We start from the raw sequence: 16,840 nt of genomic DNA on the forward strand, positions 1-16,840 counted from the left end.
GGTGAGTTGTTATGCAGTAGCTGTAGCACATACTGTAAGCAGGAGCTGATGAGTGATTAGACTGATTCAAACGCAAACACGGCTAAACCAGAGCTCTCCCCACTTTACCGTGAAAAAATACTCTGTTTTCTATCTTATCAACGGCAGCAGTTGTGGCGCTCTAAATAGTAGTGCTACATTAATATGTCTGGGGTTGATTCCTGACTCTGCTGCGTTACAGTATAATTAGGGACAGTCGCTGTGGTAATGCCAAAGGGTCACCGGGTCCACAGCAGCAAAGAGTGTCCTTTTGGCAGCATCCGGTGTGTTTTGTCAAAGTGAAAAATAAATGCTGTTTAGTGATATAAACAGTGAAGAAAGACGTATTGAAATCCAAAATGTTCCTCATGTGTCATTTTCTCCACGTTTACTCCCACGGTCACATGAACATGCCAGATTTATGAATAATCAGAGTGCAGTCTGTGTTTGCTCTCCTCAACTGAACCATCATCTCCAAAGAGATGGTTTACTCTGAAAAGTTCAGTGAGCGACTTTAACAAAGGAGAAGTATAAGGCGTTCATTAAAACAAAATAACCCCGGGCTCAGAGAATCAAAGCAATAAAGCTGACTGGATAAATAAATAAATGAATGAAATGAAGATCACGGAATCAAGTCAGAGAAAGGGTGAGGAGACCACAAGAAACCCTTTGAGATATGGAAACAAACCTGCAATATATAGACAAACGATTAGCGTACCATGTCATCAGTAAAGATGATTCATGGTTGTGGCGCTGGACCCTGATGTACACACACATGCACTGTATATGTAAACACACATACAAACATGAGCACGCAAACACACAGACAGGCTCTCACTATGAATTCTGCAAAGACAGCAAGGAAAATATCTGTGTTTTGAAAGTATTACCAGTCATATTTTCATATTTCTTTCCCCCCGCCGTTGCAATTTTCTCCCCTGTCAAACAAATCAAAACGCCAAGACCAAACGGAGGCTGAGGCAACGGCTCAGATTTTCCACTGTCAGCTTCACAAACGCTCTGCTCTTACAAACAGGCTCTGTGCAGGGAGACATGACCAGTGATCTGTGCACGTGTGTGTGCATGTGTGTGTGTGTGTGTGTGTGTGTGTGTGTGTGTGTGTGTGTGTGTGTGTGTGTGTGTGTGTGTGAGATGGCCCTGTGTTGATTTTCTGGTCAGTCCTCTTAGGTATGCACATATATAATTATGACTCTTTTTTCTAAATTCTAATCTAATCTAATAATTCTAATAATTATTGTGTTTGAGGAAAAAAAATAGTTTAAATTACAGAACACAATTTACAAACACAAATAAACTATTTTAATCCTAGTCATTACATTTAATGTCATCTAATTACTTGTATTGTAAGCTAATAAAGAGAATAATAAAATGAAGTGGTTAACCTTGTTTACTGTAGATTGACAGTACCGACTTAAAAGAACATGATTGATGCTCAGTGTAATACAATGTGAGTGTTTGTATGATGTGGTAGAAATGTAGTTTAGATTTCATGACAAGTGATTGTGTCTGGGCCGCAGATGTTTAACCGCTTCAATATCGAACTTCAGTTTTTATTCTGAGCAGAGTTTTTCAACCCGTTCAGTTACTGCAAAGGAGACATTTTCATTCACTGGAGTGAGTATGCCATGAATGACCGTTCAAGCTCAATCAAACAAATTGAAAGAAGTGTGAATTATTCAATAGTTAACGTGGCTTTTTAAATTGCTAAAGATTGTAATTCATGCTAAGAAGGAGCTAAATTAAAACCTCCACAGAGCACTGATGCTTCGCTCCACAAGCCATCTGTCACTCTGGACTGAAACTAAATATATCATGAACAAAAAAACTGGGGTGATGAAGCAAGAGTCCATTTCATCGCCCAAACAGGATGGCCAGGCGAATCCGCTGCCTTCTGGTTACATTTCCCCTCAGAGCGCCATCCGTCATCAAAGGGTCAGGGGTCGGGAGATTCATCAAAACAGTTTGTGCAGCGTGAGGTACACAAAGGAGCCTCTCAGGATTAGAGATGGCCTGCTGTGTTTATGGCTGTCTACATTAAGACCTATCCCATCATCACCCGGGCCTGCTTGGTGTGAACTCATCAACCATTCCAATGGGCTGACATGGCAAACCGTCGCATACACTGCTCTCTTCTACTGCAGCTTTGCACACACCAGAGGAAGGGAATACTAATCAAGATGTACTTTTAGTTACACTGTTGTGTACTTCTACTTTTCTGAGTTCTTCTGATCTTTTCCTTCTTGTACTTTCCTTTATAGGTATTAACACCTATTGATAGAGAGAGGTGGTTGAAAATAAGAGTGAGATTTGTTAAAGTGTAAGGGAAACTCATGACCTCAACAAGAAGACGGTAATTTAATTATACGGTTACACTTGTTGGACACTCACAAACTACAAATAAGCACATTTTATTGAGCTACTGCGAAACTCACATATTGCAGACTCTGTTATGTTTCTAATAAACTTTCAAAGAACTTTTCGTCTTTGTTTATAAGCGTTCATAAGTCTTTCCGCTTCTATTTCTCGACAGAAAAAGGGAAATTTACTTTTCAGCAAAACCATCCCTATGTGCTAAAATGATGAAAAAGCACCCACAAGTGTGCAACTCCCGCTTGTTGTCATCAGTGCTTCTTGCAGTGCACTTCCTGTGTTATCATCAGAGTTAATGCAGTAGTTACGCTCTTGCTTTATAGTTTGGCCAGGATATTTAGTCACATGGTACTCATCCACAGACCATAGTTGATGTCTATTGTGTTTGACATGCGTTGATTGCTAGACAGCCGGTGTGGAAGAGGAACTTGGCTCAAGCGTCCGAGTTGCCTTTTTAGCTCATTATTTGGGATTTCATATTTTCTTTAATATGCTCTCTGTCTTGGCTTGTGCAGCAAAGTCTACAGGGAGAGTTATCAAAACTATCTCCATGATGAATCTGTGACAAACTAAAGTTTGGTTCACATGCCGCTCAGCAGCGAAACATCCTGCAATGACAAAGTGGAGTCCATACATATCTGTGTGTGTCTCTTTCTCTGTGTGCTCTTGCCAAACGATCGAGCCGGCTCCATTAGCTGATGTTTGGACACCTGTAGGGGCTCGGGGCTCGGCGAGGAGGGCTGTCAACGAGGGGCTTTGGCAAATCGAGAGATTATCCAAACAGTGGGACACTAGCTAATAAAAACAAGCCCCCCGTTCACTGCATTAGGGCTGCATTAGTGCAGAGGGTACGGAGCATGGGGACCCGGGGGTCTGAGTGATGCACAGTCCAAAGCTGTTAAAGGGATCTTCTGTAAATTATTAGTGATTTATTACAGGCTGTATTTATGAGATTAGTTATTGGAGTGTTTCCTTGCTTGAGGAAAGTGAGGACGGGTGAGTAGTTCTGAGACACAGACATTTGGAAAGACAAAAATGAAATGTTGTATTAAAAATGATAATATACTATACTGTAGATTCATTTGATATATTTCAGGTAAGGTGTAACTAATGGAGTTGCTTATTAGCTGATTAATGTGGGTACAGAGAATGACACCAAATTGTTGTCTATATCAATGTCTTACCATTTAAAACGTATCAACCTCTTTCAAATAACAGATGTATGTAACTGGGACACTCACTGACGTTTGAAAAAGTAGGTTGTATTAAAACTCAGTTTCCTCCAAAATAGATAGATCTGTATCGTATGATTTTATTACATTTACTTTTCTTAGTATATTAGTAAACTACTAAAATTCTAGTTTTAACTGCTTTAAGATAATCTCATCCATATCTCTTTACAAATGCAAGAAAACAAATAAAACTCAAACACAGCAAGTGATGGTGTGGTAATTAGGAAGCAGCTTGTTTTACAGTCGGCTGAGTTTTCACTGTGTGTTCGCTGTGCAGGGTCACAGAATACAGTAAGCACAGTATATTCTCTGCCGCTGTACAGCAGCCTCACTCAGGGTGTGTACGCCGGTCATGGGCATAAACTTCAATTTCTGGCCATGACATTTATTAACTCCTACAAATATGACAGCTGCTGTTTTTTTTTTTTTCGACCTCAAGGCACGGAAAATGAAATCATCTAATTTCCTTCACACAACCTTGGGTTTTTTTTGTGAAGTTTCTCAGGGTGAATTAAGGGAAAGGTTTCAATGCATTAAATCATTTATTTACACAGTGAAATGCCTCCTTATCCACCAGTGACCAACACTGTGTAGGTGCCTCAACACACTGTAATCCATTTATAGAGTCAGTTAATATATGGGCAAGGGGTTAAGGGTTTAATTTAAAGCAAATTGGATTGACTAAAATAAATCTGATTCATGTTCTCACTTTCCTTAACTTTTATACATTTTGAGAGCTTGTGTGTGATATAAAATGTTTCCAAGATAAATACATTACATACATTTATTCATCGTTTTTTTTTTTAAGATTTAAATAATAACTTTGCATATATGCAGCAGTTTTAATGCCAATAACTGTTAGCGAGACAGCATAATGCCATTAGGGTATAATTGCTGGTCTCTGAGGTGGCAAGGACACTGCTGGCAATAACACTCGGAGAGAGGGAATTTGCCTTTTATTAAAAACTGCTTTGGTGACTGGGGGTAAATTCATTATCTGACTCTATTAGCTCAGCAGAGTGGGAATAAACTACAGAGGAGGTACCACAAAAGGCCTCGGGCAAATGTGTTTGTGCTCCCTGTGTATTTGCATGTCTTATTTTTTTATTATAACGGCTCATAAACAACAGCGTCTCTTTAGATTGACGGCTATCAGTTACATCAGTCGTGGCTTTGCTTTCATTGCAATGTGAAATCAGATTCTTTTTTATAATCCCTACCAGGGAAATTTATGTTAATGAAATGAAAAGATCTCGTCATAAATAACATTCTTTTAGCCCGAGTCATAACAAAGAACTTTCACAACAAAAAAAAGCGGTAAACTTTTAAGACATTTCTGGTTTTGAACAAACACTGACGGGTGATACTAAAATGTGTTTATCTCGTCTTTTGTGTTGTGTGCAGTTACACGTACCATATGTTCAGACACTCACACACACACTTTCATACAGTGAGGCCCTTGGCGATCATTTATCACAAATACGTATACAGTCATTTATATCAGGGGAAACAGGCAGTCCTAAGCTCATCTTCTCCATCCTCCCATCCTGCTTGGATTTACAGCACAGAGCACATTTCAGCTGCTGAACATCCACTCATCTCCCACCACTTTACCCAGCTCTCTACCAGCCTTTTTCTCCTTTATAGCCCATAATAATCCCCCAAAAAGCCTCTCAGGGTCTGCGTTTCCCAACTCTCAGAGCAGAAACACAATGCCAGCTCAGTGAGAAGTACAGGCGAGGAGAGGAGATCGGTCAGTTTGATGAATGCACACACATCTGTGGGGGATTTCCTCTGTAGATAAATGAAGACTTGTTTTAAGGTTGTTTTTTTTATTTTCCCACCGCTGCAAGTTAAATGTGTATCTGAAAGACTACTTTTGCGCAGGCCTTGAAGCATATAATGTTTGAGAATGACGTAGTGTTAAACTACATTAATATTAGCAAAAATAAGCTCATACTGATGTCAGAAGTTCAGGTCACGGTCTCAATCTTTCGTCACATAATGTCTCTGATGTGGAAACTGTGTTAAGGGTGCTGACACTTAGGCTCATAATCTGCGGCTTGTAATAACACTGATCTAGGAACTGAAACTTACACATTGCCGTTACAGTCAAGTTCACAGGATATGCTAACAATCTACAGCAAAGGTAAACAAAAAGATACGCCTTGAACAGAACACTTCAGGGTGACTGTGTTTTGTCACGGCATCGAGCGCGAGTCACCCAATCATTTCATAACACAGACAGGGCAGTGCAATCGTGCAATGCTTAATTTAACATCATCAACATGTCTCCTCTATGCTACTTCTTCTTGGACTGGAGGTGGCTGTGGAGGCAGGAGCCTGCAGACTGTGTGGGCCTATCGGGTTGCAGTATTGACCCCAGGTCTGGCTTGAGTTGTAAGGGAGAGCTCTGAATGAGAAGGAAATCCATGAAATAAAGAAAAGTCCATCTGTGTGTGTGTGTGTGTGTGTGTGTGTGACGTGATGAGCAGAGAGAGAAAGAAAAATGTGGAACATATTTGAATATTTTTTATATTTCAGTGATTAGAGCACAAGGAAAGGATTATTCTGTAATTTTATACTGTAATAAATAAATTGAGAAATTGACTTATTTATAACAAAACAGTGAAGCAACCTGAGTCTGTTGCACTGACTCGTTATGTCCAAAGCAGAAATAAACACCCAACAATTCTTTGACAATGGTTTCTTATTACTGGGTATACATCATCAAATATACTTCTGCAATATGAAATGGAGCTCTTTGTTTGTCTTTAAATGTGTGAAAATATCCCTTTAATAAAGGGAAGCTGCAGGTGAATGAAACAGTTGAGCATGAATATTCGGCAGGTAAGCTGAGAAGCCATTGGTTCCATTCACAAGTTCACCGTTATACAACAATGCTGAAGTAAATACAATAGTTGTTTGCTGACGATGACATACGACTATCATAAAAAAGAAATATGCTGCTCAGAATGTAAGTGGAGTTAAATGTAAACATATTATAATTGTTGACATGAATGCCATTTAACATTTGCTTTGAGTGAATTATATTCTATTTGGCTGCAAACAGCACTTTGATTTGGACCCACTATTCTGAGAACTTTACCATTTAAATTTATAGGAGTGTGTCTTCTATATTTGTGGATTCACTCCGACATATTAATAAGGCTACTGAAAAAAAATGTGCTCGTCAAGGATTACGTCACACAATTTAACACGTGTCCTTATAAATGATCACATGAGAATTTATAATGAAACACCTAAATACACCTGATAGAATGTTGATCTGATCAAACTCACTGAAACTATTATTGTGGTTGCCGTTACTTCCAGTAACAGTAACACGATGCATGCATGCTACACCAACAGAGGACTATTTATCTCTTCCTTCCCACCATTTGGTGACACTTAAGTTGCATCTCTGTTGTAGAAGCGGCAGGCGGAAAGCTTTCCCTGACGGCTCAGAGACCTGTTGAGCCAGATTTAAAACTTGCTGTTCTGCACAGCAGTCCTCCCCGCGGTGCTGCGCTGCTCATTTGACCCCAATCCACTGTTGAGTTTTCTTCTTCTAATGTTTTAGATTTACATGAAGTACTGAAACTGTCTCAAAAGAGAGAAAACAAATCAAACACTGATTTCTACTTTATTTTGTACTCATTTTACTGTGTTTAAGGGACAGGACTTTGTGAGGCGACTGCCTTCCACGTCGGGGGCCGATCAGGAACAGATGGACGGGGTGATGACCCGCCCCCCCCCCCCGGCAGGCGAGAGCAGCGGCGCAACTGCCACTCAAAATCCCAGCATGTACATGTGTGTGAGTGCAGATTTTGTGTGTCGGAGGACGACGGGGGGGGTCGTGTTATGGCTCTGAGGGTGCTACGGCAAACAGGGTCCCCGTGATACGAGTGACTGACACCTCCTCCAACATCTGTTCCACGGAAAGCCCTCTCACTTCTCCACTAACGATGTCCCTGCCTCGGTCTCTGTCTCTTCCCCACACACACACACACCCACACACAGTTAGATGATCTTTTCATTTTACAGTAAAGCCGACAGGAATGGAGAAATTAGATTTGGGAAGAATAAGATACTCCATTTGTGATGTGGCTCTTTGCAGGGTTCTCTGCATGGTTGACATAGGAGGCTGCAGACGGCACTGATGCCTTTACCCTTCTCTTCTCCTTCCCTACTCCTTCTCCCCCCCTCCCCTGCCACCTCCACTCCTCGCTCGACGATCAGGTTTCTCTCCGTCCATCAGTGGAGAGGGAGAGGAGAGGAAGGGGGAGGAGGAGGGTGGTTCTGATCAATGGCAGGAAACCAGACGATGGGAAGGGAAGACGTGAAACAGATAGGCCCCATAACCTACCTACCAACCAGGATACCGCAATCACTTCTCCTTCTCTCTCCATCTATTTCTCGCTCACACACACACACACACACACACACACACACACACACACACACACACACACACCCAGAGTCGACTCTGTTGAAACACAGTGCAGACACCACACATACAAACACGCATCTGACCGCAAACATGCAGCACAAAGCTCAGCTTCAGTCTCTGATACGCCAACACACAAACACACGCTCAACAGAGCGTCTATGGCTTTCCCTTTAGGCTGAATGCATATCTACCTACCTCCTCCTTTTGGGACACAGGCGAATAATATACAAAATTAGAAATATATTTTCTCCCAGCTCTATGCAAATCTCAAACATATTGCTTTCTGTCTCCAGGGGGCCACACATTCCCACACGTAAATACACTTGGAGGTGCATGTGAGAGGCACACACACACACACACACACACACACGCCTCATCCAAGATATGTGTAATTAGGCCAGACAGAGAGAGTAGTTGTCTCATTTGAGTTTATTAATTTGTGGTGTTTTTATTACCGTTTATCGTAGCATTTTATGCTGGACAACACCGCTACTTATTCCAGGCACTTATCAGCAGAACGGGTGCCTGCCAGTTATTTAACTCTATTCCTCAGGATCAAATTATGCGGTATTAGATCCTGGCAGCGTTATGGTACTAACTGATAATACAATAGGAAAAGGCAGGGACTTCATTACATTAAAAGACGGCGCTGAACATGATCTCACTGCGTCGTGTGTAAAACACTTATTTGAAAATATATTTCAACAGATATGTTGACACCCACAGCTGCAAATTTGACCATGATGCATTTGGTGTGTCCTTGTACTGTATGTGTGTGTGTGCATGGGTACATGCATGTATAAGTGTGTGTTTCTGATCTTTTTGGTGCACACTGCTGAGCTTTCTTGCCACCCCAGCTAACTCTTAACTCCTGTCAAAACAGGGAGCTTTAAATTGAATTAAGACTCCATGCTGCAGTCCCTGCTGAGCCCCCCAACCAACGCCTTTAACACCCTACACTGCTCTCAAAGACACACACACACACACACACACACACACGCACACACATGCATTAACACACAGTGTATTCCCAGACCTTTTTCATGTAAGTACCTATGTAGCAAAGATGCACACACATCAACACTAACATCAACTCAAAATCTACACATACGACTAAATTAATGACAACCAATGAAATGAACCACGGTTTTAAAATCAGCTAGAACACGGAGAGAACACACACACACACACACACACACACACACACACACACACACACACACACACACACACATGCAGAGGGTACTACCAGAGGATATTTTAAGTAGGATGAGGCCAGCTCAGCCTTGAAACTCTGTCGCTGTTAATTCGCTGCAGCTGACACAGAGACAAAGATACCTTTTCAGTGTCTATAATGCTAGCAAGAGTTGTTGCCGACTAGTCTAAAGATTTTCACTGTCCTGTTTAAACAGTTTAGAAAATATGTGTAGGTGGTAACTGGGGGGAGGGGGGTCAGCTAGAATTCATATGTCACAGAAAAAGTAGCTGTTTTATTATATATGTTGGAATATTCTTGTTAAATGTGGATCTGTAATGTCTGTTTTTTGTATAACTTATTATTTTATTGTATTAGTATTAGTAGTATTAGTATTTGTCAATGCATGAAACACTCATTTACAAAAACTACATATCAAAGAATAAAAGCAAAAAGTCTTACTGTCTAACTGATGCTGGCTACAGAAGACCAATATTAAATTACCTATAAGCATAAAAAATGGGAGTTCCTCTGATATATTAGCCAATAATTCGGCCCACACTAAGCTGGTTTGTCCGCGTCTGTGCTTTCTCCTCTGCAGTTTAGTTTATGTGGCACAAGTGTCAATGTTCTGTGTTTCATCCAAAGATTACTCTCCAATGTGTTCTGTGTGTTGTTGGCAGTTCAAGCCGCTCTATTAGAAATCATGTTAAAGCAATATTGTCGAAGTGAGAGGGTCATTAATCATCAGGCTGACAAGAGCTCTGGACATTGTTGACGAGTAATGAGCGTGTTCCTAACCTTTAATACATTTGGGCTGCTGTTAGTCAGGTGGATAATTAGTACGCTGATGATGGCACAAAAAAACTCTGCGTGCCATCAATTCTGTTGATTTTGTGACATGACTCTATAAAAGGCAGGAGCCAAGATCTGCCAGAAACATATGATATAATAAAGAAAATAAAGTTAATTTGTAAGTAGTTGAATAAAAATATATAAATAAATGTTGTCAAACAACTATTCACAAGTAAATGTATTTATTTTTTAAACTTCGATTTTGCTTCCAGCAAACATGACACAACATATTAGTTATGAATGTTTGTATCGGCTATGAATTTATGAATGAGCTGTTCTAGTCTGGCTCCAACAAATGAGAGTTAAGTGGTGTGCGGGACATAACCTTTGCTCGGGGACTGAGCAAAAGGTTACTTAAGTGTGTGTATGTGTGTGTGTGTGTGTGTGTGTGTGTGTGTGTGTGTGTGCGCGTGTGCGTGTGTATTGAGCAAAGGCCACTGCAATGCAACCCAACACCAGCTCTTTGTCTGAGCAGCAGCTCACCAGACCGCCACCCAGAGCCAATCACCCCTTTCCAAATGAAATTCTTTTGTATGTTTTTCATTTCAAATGAACATGCTAAATTTGCATGCGCTTAAAATGACTTATTACTGATATTTAAACAAATACCAATTCATTTTTTAGCAACATTCGGAAGCTTTAACTGTAGTTATGTTTGTACTTCTTCTTGACACAACGCTGAAAGGTTTATTTATTTTTGTTTATTTCAGCAATTATAATATATGTGGTTCCAAAAATGAACAGTGTTAATGTGAAGCAGAGCTTGTGATATTAAAAGTATTTCATCACTAACAATAAAATTCACAGGTTTAATGAGCTCTATGGAGTTCACAGGTTTTCCCCAGAGACAAAGACACAACAGCACGTAAAGGTTAAGAAGAGAACGCCTCTCACCTGTTTTATTCTGACATTTAGCTTTCTTAGTTTACAATTTACAAACCACCTGTTGAATGTGGGGGGGAAATAACAAACATATACGTTTTATAATTACACACAAGTTGTCACAGGGTGAAACACTGATACTAAAAGTAGTGAAACACGGATAGTATGACTTTTAATTTTCCCATGCTGTCGTCAGGAGTGTGAAACAATATCTACCATTTAATGTTTACGTGCGAGGACGTGCGTATGTGCGTGTGTATGTGTGTGTACGCACATGTGTTTTCCATCCCTCCAGAGACATGACAGTTGTTTGTTGTGATATTGTGACGAAGCCCTCAGGCCCTCTTAAACTAATCAGCCTCTCTCTCACTTAAGATCAGCTATCAGGGCCGGTGGCAGGACAGTGCAGTGAAGCTCGGCGTCTGCCTTTTAGCCTTCACCTTGTGTGGCACACATTCCCTGCCATTCCTGCCGAACACGTTAGCATGCAGGCTGCCCATCAATCTGCCCGTCTGCTCTCCCATTTTAAGCTCCAGCTGTTGCTTGTTGTCGCCAGGTGACAATTATGCTAACGGTTTTAAAAGGTGTTAGTTTGAGTAAAGGTTGCTACTTGAAATGTATCAGTCAACATCCAAATTAGTTTTGTCACCTTATTCAGTAAAGTTATTAAAATGTCATATTTAACAATGGCACGAATAAATAAAAAAATCTATATATTTTATGAATATATTTATGTATAACTTTTTTTTTATTTGATTTTAATTTCAACAATACCGATAATAATCATTTCTTAATAATTTGTAATAATGGTCAGAGAAAAAAAAAAAATGTAACTCGAAAGCAAATCACATGCAGATACTGTACCAGACAGCAATAACACATTTATATCAAAGGCAAAAATGAGTGGAAATAAATAAAAACGTTGGGTGCCAATAAGTGTAAAGAAAATCGTCCACAATTTGACATAAATATTATGATTAAGCCTCCCAACAACTTTTAAGTTGTGTTGTTTTAAAATGTTCGAAAAAGTTGCTGTGTGTCACAAATAGTGCATCTTGCTGTATTTTTACCGAGAGGAGAAAAGTAGCACCACACCACGCTATCTTTCCTTTCTGCCGTCATCTCACATGTTTGATGCAAAACTGTGCACCGCTGTGTCACTCTGTCACGTTGGTTTCCACAGTCATGTGACACAGGCCAGCTGAATATGTCAGGGTTGTTTTGACACAAATCTCACACAAAAGTAGTGAAACGGTTTGGAAGTGATGCAGCCACCCACATTTATATTCATATCATTTTATCATCACTACAAATGAGTAGCTCGTGAGTATCAAAGCCCATTCATTGCCTCCCATGTATACCCAGCCCTCTTCTGCACAAAAAGTAGTACATGAATCATAGTTAATATAGATTTAAACACTGGACTCAGTTTTTCATGATGTGAATTGAAAAAATATAAAGTTGAATAAAAATCCATCATATTGATGCCCAAATGCAATGGTTGGTATAAATATGTTTTTCTTTTTTAGAGGATGAACCTTTCTTACAATGGCTGTGATCCGATAATCATTCTGATATTCATCAATTATAGTATAATGGGAGGTTGCATATTCACAGAAGATATACAACATCGACTTCAACCATATTGTTGCTCTCTTTTCAAGATTAATCTGAAGCTTTGCTCTTTCTTGCATTTTTCAACTGATTAACTCATAAAAGTTGGTGTCACACACACACACACACACACCATGGACACTGTCCAACCACCAACCTCCAGAAGCAAGTTGCTGCAGAGACCTTGTGTGGTACATGATGGACACATTAAATTTCACACCTGGAGACAAGACATAAACACAAAAACATAGAGGAAAAGTCAGAAAAGACCTGTTCCATGCAACAACAAAAAAAACAAAAAAGATATCAACGTACAACTTATACACCAGTAATAAAATCCACAAATGTGGCATTGCACTTCCTGGCATTGATCAATATTCCAATACAAAGTAAATAGTTGAGGACAGGTCAGGGCTGTATGGATTTGGCCGGCGGCTTACCGAGCTTACAAAACAGATTACCCTCCAGAGAATGAAGTGAAAGCTAAACAAAAACAGCACTGGTGTAAATTAACTCTCAATGAGGATCTGGGTCTGTGGCATGCGTATGCGTGCGTGTGCGTGCGTGTGTGTGTTTGTGTGTGCAGCGCTCACTCGTATGATGATGATGATGACCATGATGACGGTGATGATGATTGGTTAATTGCAGGCAGCTTGCAAGTGCAGTGCAGTTCTTATTTTGTGTGTGTGTGTGTGTGTGTGTGTGTGTGTGTGTGTGTGTGTGTGTGTGTTGTTCACAGGTTGCAGTGCAAAGGGAGTGGCCTGCGGTGGCTGTGAGAGCCATGTAATATGTTTAAATAGGGCAAAGTAGTGTTTGGAGAATTGGTAATTACTTACATCCCTCTCTGGTCATAGGGACACTGTCCAGATCTCACCCCCTCCACCACACACATACACTTACGCACACACAAACACAAAACATGATATGAAACCCAGTCAAACACTCAACACACAAATACACAGTCAGTGCCGGTGAGCCACACTGCCAGTCAACAATCGTCAACAGGAGCCAGTATAAGAAGTAGACAGAGGACACAGGCTTGTAAAGACCGTTTCAAGGCAAAATGACACCTATTTGTGTGACTGAAATGTTCCCCATCTTACATGGCTCTGTGGCTCCTCCCTGCCGGAACTCCTCCCACCTCAATATCAACAACTGCAGCAATTTATTTTGAGAAATATCGATCCTATTCCTCATCAACAGCAAGCCAACTGAAAACTAGAGACGTGTAAAGACTGTGGTGGTCAAAAGTCAAAAGGAAATTCTATATCAAATACAATTGTCACACAATATGCAACAATAATGCCTTTCAAGCCCTGATCACACCAGAAAGTGGCACAGCAAAGTTAATCCATATGTCCGTGTTAGTAGGCGGTGCTACGGGCTTGGTGAAGATACGTGCAGGGGAAGTTGTAGAGTTAGTCGCTAACACATGCTGGCCAGACACAATAGCTTTTATTGACAAATTAAAACAGATTTAAAGAGTTACGAGTCCTTGTGGTAATTGTTATTGCAGGTTCATTACGGAGGATGATGATCTATGTTTGTGTGGTTTTTCTTATTTTTATAAATATTTTTGTGTCTGAGTTTGATTTTTTGTATAGTCAGCCGTTATGTTTGTTTTGCTATATGTTACGTTATGTGTAACACGTCGTGTGTAACCAATATAAACTGAAAATAAAATGATTGAAAGAAAGAAATAGCACTTGTGGGTGTAAACAGATTCTGATGAAGTTTCAGGAATGCAATCAAATAATTATTCAATATTATTAATGAATGAATAATTAATTCTAAACTATAATGAACTAAGATTTTAGGCTTTACATTTTCAAATATAAGAATAATGTCGCTTTGACGATTCTTCGGCTTAATTTCTCCCAAAAAAAACAATATGACCTCAGACAATCAACTGAGAGTGAAAGAATGTCTTTAATTCAGCAAAACAAACTCAAGCAGCAAAGCGATTTAAAGTGTGTGTGTGTGTGTGAGTGAGTGAGCGTGCGTCCATGTGAGTGCGTCTGTGTGTTTTGGGTGAGAAGGTCACAGATGGCGCCAAACTTGATTCCAGATTGAGTGTTTAACGTGACTTTCCACTGTCTCTCATTTACCAGCTCTGGCACTTACTGCAAGTGAGACATCAAGTCGTGACCACAATACCACATTCTGCGTAAAAGGACCTTTTCCTCTCTCATAATATTGACTCTGATAATGTTTTCATCACTACGTGGCAACACCAGATCAGATGAACAGCATTCTGCAGACCAAACACACGGCAGCTTCTGCGTGCGTGAGTGAAGGACAGAACGACTTATGTTGCTCTTACCTTTTTACCTCTGAATCAATAAAAGACACTCTTTCAGTTGAGAAGCCTGTGTGTGTGTGTGTGTGTGTGTGTGTGTGCTGTTCACTCATCAAGACGCGTGCACTTGCTCTGCTCTTAGAGCCCTATCGTTTTGAGGGTTTCACGAAAATGGACATGAAAATATACAGAATTGTCTGTAATTACATGTGAAGGTTTATTTAAGTTTGAGGGTAATGTGGAGAGAAAAAAAAGACAGACGGACAGAAATCCAGATGAGGGTCCTGTATGCGTGTTGAGCAGTGAGTGTGTGTAGGTGTGTGTGTGTGTGTGTGTGTGTGTGCGTGTGCATGCATGTGTGTCTGTATTTCACATTGTGGCTTGATGATGTTGTCTGGGCCAATCTGCCGGAGTGAATGGTTTGAATTTACTAGCCCACGACAGTCAAATTGTCCTAATCACTAAGTAAATAGATACTTCCCCAAGCTATCAGGGCACACACGCCGACAAAACTGCCCACAAGGAGGAGGTGGAGGGGTGAAAAAAAAGAGAAAAACTTTCACTGTTAATTGTTGTTTTCCTTCTTGTTCCAACCTAAAAACACCCGGTGTAATTATTCATAAGTGCCACTTTGATTTGGGCAAATTAGTTTGAAAGAGGCTTACGTTTTTTTCGCTTGAGTTATTCCCTTACAGAGTTCGGGTTGTGCACGGAGGGTCTTTTGCTTGCAGCGTTTTCAGTTAAATTGAAGCTGAGAGCCGGGGGTTGGATAGAATTACATACCTTGTGCCCCTTTCTGAATGACTTGCCTCTAATCTAACCCAATCTGGCTTTCTGCAAACCTTATGGTGCTATATTTCTTTACATGTGTTGGGTCTTAAGATAGCATAACAACTGATGAAAATAATCCACTTAAATGAATTAGATTTGTTAAAAAACTTCTTTTAGCTAATGTGAATCCACACCCACCTTTGTACATTTAATCAACGTTTAGAGTGGATTATGTCCAGAAATTTCAGTCTATCTTGATTTAGAAGCACAAACAAATGTACACTCTCATAACACAGGACCTTTGCTGGGATAAGCACGTGCAACAAGGCATTTATACCACATTATGTTGCTTTGCACATACGAAACAATCATAATTCAACAGTCAATCAATTTTTCAAGACCACTGCTGGTGTTGTTAAGTAAGTTACAGCATCCAGACTCCAAACACTACAGCTGGGCAATACATCGTTCATCAATTGATTCAAAATAATGGATTAGGACAATGTTTAAAGATAAAAGATTTTCACTTAACTTATTGGGCAAGGAACTCCCACTGCTTCCCTGAGCTCTCGTAGTTCATAGTGAACTTGCGCGTTCTCTTCAGGCACAGGTAGAATACCTACATGTATAATAATAAAAGTGAGGAGTTTGCTCCTCAAGCAAAACACTGTCCGCTGTAAAGTTTGTCTGGAGTTTGTGGCAACTAAAAGCAGCAGCCCGACTGGAGAACTGTGTGACAATGTGAGCTGCAAAAGACAGCGTCAGCCTTAGAGCACCTGCTAAAAAGCATGCAACATAAACGTAACCATTTATTGTCATAGTATCACATATGACAGGAATGTGAGCGCAAATGAAAGACGGAGTGTCTGTACATGTGAATTTCAGCACATCAAACATGCTCACACACATTCGCTGTGATAAGAAATGCCACACATAAGAAAGTGTGTGTGGTGTGAAAAAATCGGAGATATTATTTTCAGGCCATATCGCCCAGTTCTTGAGTTTCTCCCAATGACAACAACAGAATTACGCTATTTGTTGTTGGAAATCAAGGCCCAGTCCACTTTGTCCGTGGTTCACCAGTGATTTGAACATTAGAGTGTAGCTGAGGCCAAGTCAGCAACCCTACA

This window comes from Pholis gunnellus (assembly GCF_910591455.1).
Source record: "Pholis gunnellus genome assembly, chromosome: 11".
NCBI lineage: Eukaryota > Metazoa > Chordata > Actinopteri > Perciformes > Pholidae > Pholis > Pholis gunnellus.